This window comes from Myotis nattereri (assembly GCF_964212035.1).
Source record: "Myotis nattereri genome assembly, chromosome: 1".
In the NCBI taxonomy this organism is placed as follows: domain Eukaryota; kingdom Metazoa; phylum Chordata; class Mammalia; order Chiroptera; family Vespertilionidae; genus Myotis; species Myotis nattereri.
In genome coordinates, this window is record NC_138075.1 from 85,887,454 (window position 1) to 85,897,396 (window position 9,943).

A 9,943-nucleotide genomic window follows, 5' to 3' on the forward strand; every position below is an offset into this window, starting at 1 on the left:
TTTGTGTTTATATTAGGAGTCAGGCTTGTATTCAGCTTTCAGATTTATTTTTCTGTATTGTGCATTGATGTTTACTGAGCACTTTCAAATTTATACATATTTATAAGTGAAAAGACTTTTAAAATTTATTCTGTATGGACCTGGATTTTATTTATTTCTTACACATCAAAAAGAAAATGATCCTCTATTAGAATTCAGGCTTTTTCAAGACCACTCCAAAATCAAACAAGATTAGAAAGGCATTCTTTCAATACTTTGTCTAAAAAAGCAGGTCTATACAACATTATTCTGTGTTCACTTTGATAAGATATTGTTGTAAGTAATCAAAAAAAACTGTATTGCATAAAATCAAATGAAATCAACAAATATTTACTGAATGTCTGCAGTATACCAGGACCTGAGTAGTCCCTGTGAGTACAATGGAGAAGTAGAGTGTGTAATCCCTGCTTTATAGGAACTTAGAGACAAAACAACAGGGGAGACAAAACAATGCGGGGGAGGGGAACCAAGGATACTGACCTGTATGACGCACCTATCATGGCCTAGGAAGTGTTCTAGGTGCTTCCACCTAAGTTTTGTTTGTATAACTCAGCTCATTATCATCCCCCAATTCTTTAGTATTCTCTTTCCCACTCTCCCCATCATCAGCCTTCAGGCCATCCTCAATCCTCACCACCTGCTCACCTCTCACAGCCTATCATTACTGAATCCTGTTCTGGATCCTCCCAATGGCCCCCTGGCTCTTCTCATTGCCTCTGTTCTCTTCCGTTGTTAGCCTGCCCCCCCTTGAGCATTGTGGACAGAGTGAATTCTCTGAAATGTAGATATGTTAACTATACTCTTTTGGGATGCAAGTAACAGAACTTGTTTAAGACGGTGTATGCATTTGCTCTACATGTCTACTCTATCTCTTACTGCAGGTCAGGTCTGTCTTCTTTCTGGTCTACAGACAGCGGACTGAGCCTGGACTATCTCAGTGTCCCTTCCACTTCTGAATTCATCAGGCAGGGACTTATTGGGCCAGCGTGGGCCGGAAGTCACCCTTGGATCAATAACCAGTGAGAATCAGGGGTACCTTGTAAAGACAAGGCAACTGCAACCATGTTGCAGTGTTACAGTTAAGCCCCTCTTGTACTGGGGAAATGGAACCAACTGTGGTCGAGGGTAGTTGGGGCAACGGGGCAAGTTGATATTAGTAGCTAGAGAAACGGGGCAAGTTGATTAATGAATACCTTGGTAACGGGGCAGTATTGATTAATGTAGCCTTGGTAACTCTGTGTCTGTATTCCAGGTAACTTTGTGTGTGTTTAGCCAACCGTTGTATGGTTTTTGGGAATAAAAGGCTGTCCCAGAACCAGGGTCGGTGCTGTCGTGGGAGAACACACCTACGGCAGCCACTGGCCAGCTTTTCAATAAATCCTCACTTGCTGCTTAAGACCTAATTAGAGTTGGTGGTCTTACTGTCGCGAACATTGGTCCATAACATTAGGAACAGAGCTTTTCTCAGAAAAAGGGTTGCTAGGCAGATAAACCAGTAGGTATTTCTTGGAAAGGGTGAGCATTTGAGTTAACTGGAGCATAGGGTTGAGTTAGGGGTAAAAAGAAATACGTTTTCAAAGACGAATGCTTGGGGCCAAGTTTTCAAGAATCTTTATGTGAAGCTAAAGAGTTCGAACTTTATCCTACAGACATTGGGGAGTTATTGCAGTTTTTTATGGAGTGACTTGAACAATATTTAGGATAATTAATCTAGAAGTAGATTAGATAAATTTAAATGGGAGAAACTGGAGCAAAGCCAACTTAGGAAGATGTTAAAGGAGTCAAATATGAGACGATAAGGGCATTGAAAGAATGTAGAGTAAAAACATTAGGGAATACATAGATTACTTGGACCTAGTGGTGGATTTTTTTTTTTTTTATCTCTGTGAGTTTTTTGTGATTGCCATATTAAAATGGAACACAACAAAAAACCAGACCATATGTTTCATGGTTCATTAAGGTGAATTCACGTAGTTCTGACAATTCTATCATGTTTTATAATTTCTTTCCCCTGGAAGATAAAGAGCAGGTTTTGTTTGTTTGTTTTTTCACTCCTCTCTCTCACCATCCCCACTCCAGGCCACCATATATTGGGAGGATATTATTAGAAATAGAAATGAAACCACAAAACCCTGGGGACTAGTTAGGAAGAGGTATAGGAGAAAGACAAAACAATGATGAATTATTTTCAATTCACGATGAAAGTTCCTGTAACAAGGAAAAAGCTAATATCATTTACTAAAAGTACTGGACAATGACTCATTTTTAAGGAAGCTCTGTCAAGTTCCCATAGCATTTTATGTGTAAAGTTTACTTTAGCATTTATCACATTGCATTATAATTACCTGTCCATGTGGCCACCTCCACATGGGCTGTCAACTTCCCTAGGGCAGAGACTCTTGTTGATTAATCTTTATATCCATGGTGCTTGGCATAGACCTTGACTTATCTAGATGCTGAACAAATATTGAGTATCCCCCACTTGATTATAGGCCTTTAAAGAAGGGCCTGGGATTCTTCATATACCTTAAAAAGCACGTGAAAGGGGTAATTGAAGGAAAATTGCTAATATATGTACTGCCAGCCTTTCCTCTACTCTGGTTCTTTTGTATTTTTATAACTAGAATGGAAACCAAAAGGAATATAAATAAAACAACAAAGCACTAGCTAGTTTGGCTCAGTGGATAGAGCGTCGGCCTGTGGACTGAAGGGTCTCAGGTTTGATTCCAGTCAAGGGCACATGCCTACGTTGCAGGCTTGATCCCCAGTAGGGGGCATGCAGGAGGCAGCCGATCAATGATTTTCTCTCATCATTGATGTTTCTATCTCTCTCTCCCTCTCCTTTCCTCTCTGAAATCATTAAAAATATATTTTAAAAAGAAAAAATATTTGAAAATAAATAAAACAACAAGAGGTCTAGGCTTGGGTTAAAAGTTTTCTAGGGGCTTATACAAAATGAAGTGATGAACTGCCTGGGATGTGTGAGGAGAATGGATGCAAGAGAATTCAGGGGATTTTAAAAAGTGTATTTGTGTTCTTGGTATTTGAAGAACATAAGTAAAGGACTTTCCTTATTCTTTTTTCCTCTTTTTTTCCTTAATCCCTCCAACCCCCAGTCCTCCCACCACAGCTGTCAGCCTGCTCTCTATGTATGGGTCTGTCTCTATTTTGCTTGTTAGTTCTTTGTTCATTAGATTCCACATATGAACAAAATTATATGATACTTTCTCTGACTTATTTTAGTTATCATAATGCTCTCCAGGGCCATCCATGCTGTTGCAAAGGGTAAGATTTCCTTCTTTTTATGACTGAGCAGTATTCCACTGTGTAAATGTACCACAGTTTTTTTATCCACCCATTTACTGATGGGCACTTGGCTTGCTTTCAAATTTTGGTTATTGTAAATAGTGCTGCAATAAACATAAGGGTGCATTAGTGTTTTGAATTAGTGTTTTGGGTTTCTTCAGATAAATTCCCAAAAGTGGAATCATGGGGTCAAGGACTTGCCTTATTTTTGAACTCCCTTTTGTTCTTGAATTGTGTTCTTTTGATGACACCATTCTGGGGAAAAACTACACAGGTCGAAGCTATTTAAGTTTTGTATTTATTTAGTAAGGATCTGTGAAAGGAAGGAGGAAAAGAAAGAGAGTTAGAGGGAGAAGACAATGAGGACTCAAGGAAGGAAGGAAGGAAGGAAGGAAGGTAGGAAGGAAGGAAGGAAGGAAGGGGCACCTTAATGTCAGATTTCATAGTGGAAATCATAGAATGTAAACCATGTACCTTCATTTCCATTTTGAAACCAATACAGTTCATCTGAGTTATATATGAATTTTTCCTGAAATGAGCGAGATTTCCAGTCAGAAGTAAGGGCCTAAGTGAGGTTCAGTGAGAATCAAAAGCATTAGGAGAAGCTCATTGGCATTAAAAAATTCAGCTAATCTTTTACTCTAAATGAAATGAATACTGAATAGTAATTTTGATTTAAAAAGGAACCACTTAACATCTTAAAAATACCTCTGTTATTAGTTTTCAAAATGAGTTATTTTATAGTAGAGACCAAAACATTTTTTTCCCCCAAAGGAAATTTTCCTCTTAAAATCCAGTATTTTTGTATAAGAGCGTCATTCTTGGCATCAATAAAAAATACTGCATTTTTTTTCCAGACACATTTAAAAATTAAGATTAGTGTATTAAACTATACCCTCAGGAGCTTTAAAATGGAACATTAAAGATATTAAAGGGCAATAGAAATAAAATGAATTTCAAGAATAAATTAGTTTTTAGGTTCATGTATTACTACTACTATTATGTAATATAATCATAAATGAATTAATTGTAAGTGTGCATGAACAAGCTAGAAGCCTATCTTAAAGATTTCTTGAGGCTTTTTCACATTTGAAAAAGTCAGGCTATTGATTACAGAATCATGGAATTTGAAAACAGAAAGAGACCTTTGAGGTGATTTGCTCAACCCTCTCATTTTATAGATGACTAAAATGTGCTATTTACTAGTAGCTAGCAGCAAACTGAAAAGTCTTCAGTGATGGTTCTCTATTGGGACACCTACTCTGGCCTAATCGTTTCTTCACTAAATCACCACAACGCACAGCTAGGAAACATAAATAGAACAAAGCAACAGCGTCAAGCCTCAGGGTCTTCTGGCATTCGGACCATACTTTCCTGCTGAGTTATCAAAACTGAACAGCGAGGCAGTTGTCTTTTTTTAAAATTGTTTCTTAAAAATTTTTATTTTATTGTTTAAAGTATTACAAATAGTAGTACATATGTCTCCTTTTTCCCCCCTGTTGCATGCATATAAGCATTTGTCTATTTTAGTTGGTCTGGCCTCCATAAGGGTGGATTTATAGATACTAGGTGACACCACTTGAGCAGTTGTGGTTGCCAGGAAAGAATCCTTCTTATCCTCATAAATATGGCCCAAACACTTGGCCCCAGGTGGTTCTAGAGGAGTGGGACCATTGTTGTCAAATCGCCCTGGCATAGCAAGATCTACAGCAGAACAGGCTGGTGTGCTTCCACTGATCCATCTATACACTCAGAGATGGTCAGACACAAGCAGTATTGCAATGGTTGGTTTGCATGTATTTCTAGGTTACTGGGACTAAATCCCTGGAGAGTAGGGATAGTTTTATTTTTCTTTGTATATTAAACACCCAGCACATAGAAGAATATTACATAATTCTTTCAAATTTTACACGTTGCTATTGTTTTTTGGTCTTACAAGGCCTCATCATCTATATTTGGATGAAGATATTTGAAGCAAATTTTGCAATAATGATGATAACAAGATAAACATTTAAAAACTGTGTTTAATATGCAAGGCTTTGTGAAGGATACAAAGTTGAATACGACATGGACTCTCCAGTGGAGAGGCTTATAAGCCAGGGAAGTATGTTAGTGTGCTAGGGTTGCAGTAACAAAATACCACCGAGTGGGTGGTTTAAGCAATAGATATTTTATTGTCTTTTAGCTCTGTAGGCTAGAAGTCTAACACCAAGGTGTAGGCGGGTCTGGTTTCTTCTGAGACCTCTTTCTTTGCCTTGCAGATTGTAGCCTTCTCTTCGTATTCTCACATGGTCTTTCTTCCATGAGTGCACATCCCCGGTGCTTTTGGTATGTCTAGATCTCTTCTTCTTAAACCTGAAACACCAATCAGAAAGAATGTATGCACCCCTATGATCATAGCAGCACAATTTACAATAGCTAAGATCTGGAAACAGCCCAAGTGCCCATCAATAGATGAGTGGATAAAGGAGCTGTGGCACATTTATACTACGGAATACTATGCAGCAGTAAAAAAGAATAATATCTTACCCTTTGAGACAGCATGGAGGGACCTGGAAAGTATCATGCTATGTGAAATAAGTCAGTCAGAGAAAGATAAGTATCACATGATCTCACTCATATGTGGAATATAAAGAACAAAATAAACTGATGAACAGAGTAGATACAGAGATATGGAGGCATGGAACAGAATGCAGAATCTCAGAGGGAAGGCAGGGATGGTGGGTGGGTGGGAGGTAATCAGCCAAAGACCTTGAATGCATATGTGCATAATCCATGGATGCAGACAGTGGTGTGGTGAGGGCCTGGGGTTGGGGGGAGATTGGCTGGAGGGGGTTAATGGGAGACAAAAGGGAGCATATGTAATACTTTAAACAATAAAGATTTTTTTTAAAATTTCCTCTTCTTATAAAAAGACCAGATTGGATTAGAGCACAACCTAATTTTAATGTAATTACTTCTTTAAAGGCCCAGTCTCCAAATACAGGCACATTCTGAAGCATTGGAGGTTAGGGCTTCAACATATAAATTTTGAGGAGACCATTCAGCCTACAGTAGAAAGAAATACAATAATAGGAAGAAAGCAATAATAAATAGCTTTAATACCAGTCAACTCTGATGAGAGGGATCTGGGAAGGCATCCTGGATGAAGGAGACTCTGGAAAGATGTTAGCAGGTAGAATGGAAGCCAGAGTACCACTGATAATTAGGACCAATTTCCTATTATTGAATATGGAGAGACTTGGTAAAGGGTGAGAAAGCTTGTAGTTAAATTAGTTAATCTTTTCTGACACACATTAGATATTCCAGCAATCTGATTCTCATTCTCCTTAGCAGACTCCATCATCCTTTTAACTTGACCCCTTGATTGAGAGAGTTGAAATACAATGGTGACAGATTAGGTAGAGTTTGAATCTTTAAATCCAATTAGCTGAATTGGTCCACAGATGTGTAGCCAATATTAGAAACAAACCTGATAAACTGTGTGTTGCAGATCAATGACGCAGGGCAGCAGGAAACTTTGCAGCAGAAATCTGAGATAGAAGTTGGAGACTTAAGGGGAATCTGGAATAATCAAGACATTCTCTTGAAGTCATTTTACAAAAATCAATATGAATTTTTGAACATCTTATTTGGGAAAGCCATTGTCTAACTGTGTGAGATGGCCTTGTATCAACTGCGCTCATTTATAGTCTCTTAGGACAAAATAGAGACTCACATATGACTTCCACCTTCACATGAAGGTTAGGCAAGGGGAGGGCACAACAGAGGAACAAGGGCTTCTTCTAGCCCACATCTGTGAGAAAGCTGTCCCCTCCAGCCTCGTCCTCAAGCCAGACAATTCGGTTCTTCCACAATGTCTCTGGCTTTTGAGCTACTGCCCAGTGCTTGAGCTCAGGGTGAGGGAGGACATCAGTGAATAAGCCCATGCCCAGGCCATTTAAGAAGGATGCATGGGATTCTGTCTAACTCAGTTATGCTTATCCCGCGGTTTCACAACCAGAAGTTATGGGAACTTATCTTTCCAACATTGGAACCTTGGGCTGGGGAGCCTGGTGCGGGGCTGGTACCCCCTTGCTCCTTAGCGGGGACATCTGCAGCTGAGGTACCCCTCCTGATTTTTAAGCTCACACGTGAGTGTATGACCAGCCCATTTTGTGTCTCCACCTCTACTATGAGACTTGATGTGGCTTTTTCTGCATGTCCTTAGTTATAGGGCTTTTGTTTAGCTAGACTTCAGGTGATTCTCAGTGATGGTTATTCTGTAATTTTGATGTGGTTGTAGGAGGAGGTGAGCACAGCGTTTACCTTCTCCACCATCTGAGCTCTAATAGTTTTCAGCAGATTCATTAGAATTTTCTATATATGAGGTCATAACATCTACAAATAGAGATGGTTTTACTTTTTTTTCTTTTTAATCTGGATAATTTTTATTTCATTTTCTTGGCTACTTGCCCTGGCTAGGACCTCTAGGACAATGTTTAATAGAAGCAGCAAGGGTGGAGGACGTTGTCTTGCTCCTGATCATAGGGAAAAAGCATTCTGTCTTTCACTATTAAGTATGACATTATCTGTGGGTTTTCCATAGATGTCCTTTATCAGGGGTGCCTTGGGAGCAGAGAGACAGCAAGGAAGCAATGGAAAAAGAGATGTTGGCGAGACTGAAGATGTTGGTTGCATTAAAGGTCTTGTGCCCTGCCTTTTGGACAAAGCCCCAGGAGAGGGTAAAACCCATGCCCGAGGTATCCAAGAGCAGAGCCTGACAGTGCCATGCTGCACACAGGAGATTTAGGGTTCAAAATAGAAACTGACTTTAGTTTTAGAAAAATAAACTAAGTTGTATTTCTTGATCACTGAAATTGTGAAATGACTCAGAGTCACTGTATTATTATAATTTACCCTGTATTATTAATAATCAAAAATAGCCTTTATAGAGCTTTTTTCACTCATAACTAGTAGTGGGCATACATAGTAATAATTTCAAGTAATGTACTCTTTTTGGATGCCAGTCCTGTTCAATATGAATAAATCTAGTGTTTTAGTGAATAAAATTTTAAAATGTTAAAACATTTTTTTGCATTAGCATTGATTTGTTAGGGAGTCTTCTGTGAATATAGCAGGGTATCTTTAATTGATTTGAAGTCAGAGAATAATAATACATTTATAGAAAAGACTATTTCATTTTACACAGAAATCAATGACATTTTACCATGTAATTGTAAAAACTTGTTGAAATGCTGACTGGAGAGTTGAATCTTAAAATATTTCCTTTCACACACCCAATGGAATCATTTATTCACCCATATAAAATTAAAAATTATGCTTCCTTATTTTGTAGGACTGTTGTGCAATCATAAGCAAGATTTCATGCTAAATAAGGACATACATTATGAATTTCCTAGCAAGATAATTACCACACTGCATTTTAATTAAAGGAAAAATCCACCTAAGTTCTTGAATTTGGCACTAGAATTCAAAACAGAAATATTTGAAATGCTCTTTTTTTCTTTTGTTTTTTTTCGAGTATTTATTCATTCTAAGAAGCCTAAATTATCATATCTGCTTACTTCACTTCTCCTTCTTGAAAACTTAGAATTGCATTGATATTGTTCTTTACTTTAAACCAGTGTATTTTATCCTGGATGCACATTAGAATCAACAGAGTTGCTTTTAAAAAGTAGTGACACCTGGGCCACAGGCACCTCTGAGAGTAGTCGTCTGTCACTGCGATTCTTTTAAAGCAACCCAGTGATTTTAATGTATAGCCTAGGCCAGTGATGGCAAACCTATGACACGCGTGTCAGAGGTGACACGCGAACTCATTTTTTTGGTTGATTTTTCTAGAAAAATCATAGGTTTGCCATCACTGGCCTAGGGCCTAGTTGAGACTTGCTTTAACTCAGCGGTTCTCAACCTGTGGGTTACGACCCCTTTGATGGTTGAACGACCCTTTCACAGGGGTCGCCTAAGACCATCCTGCATAGCAGATATTTACATTACAATTCATAACAGTAGCAACATTACAGTTATGAAGTAGCAACGAAAATAATTTTATGGTTGGGTCACAACATGAGGAACTGTATTTAAAGGGCCAGAAGTTTGAGAACCACTGCTTTAACTGATCACTAGAACTGGTGGATTTTAGGGTATGTAAATTATTCCACAATAAAATTGTTTAAAATAGTGATCACTAGCAGGTATGTAAAATTTTACCAAAGTAAAGTGTCACACCTATATGAATATCAGGTGCCAGCAGTACCAGTTTACCCAGGACTGAGCGGCTTCCCCACATGTGGGACTTTTGGTGCTAATCATGGGAAAGTTTTGAGCATAATGGGCGAGTTGATCACTGTATAATACGGAGGCAATGACCTGCCTGGATGGGAGGGCCTTTGCCCCTCCTTAGTCAAGGTTATTTGAAGAGAAACAGATGCTGCCAGTTTTTTGTCCACTTACTGGTCGGAGACACTCATTGTTGCTACACTCACCCAATTAGCATCTTGCCTTTGGCTTCAAACTCCACCTCATTGAAATTACCCTCTTAGAGGGGACCAATGACTTCTTATCTCCAAATCTAATGCCTCACCTGTGTCTACTG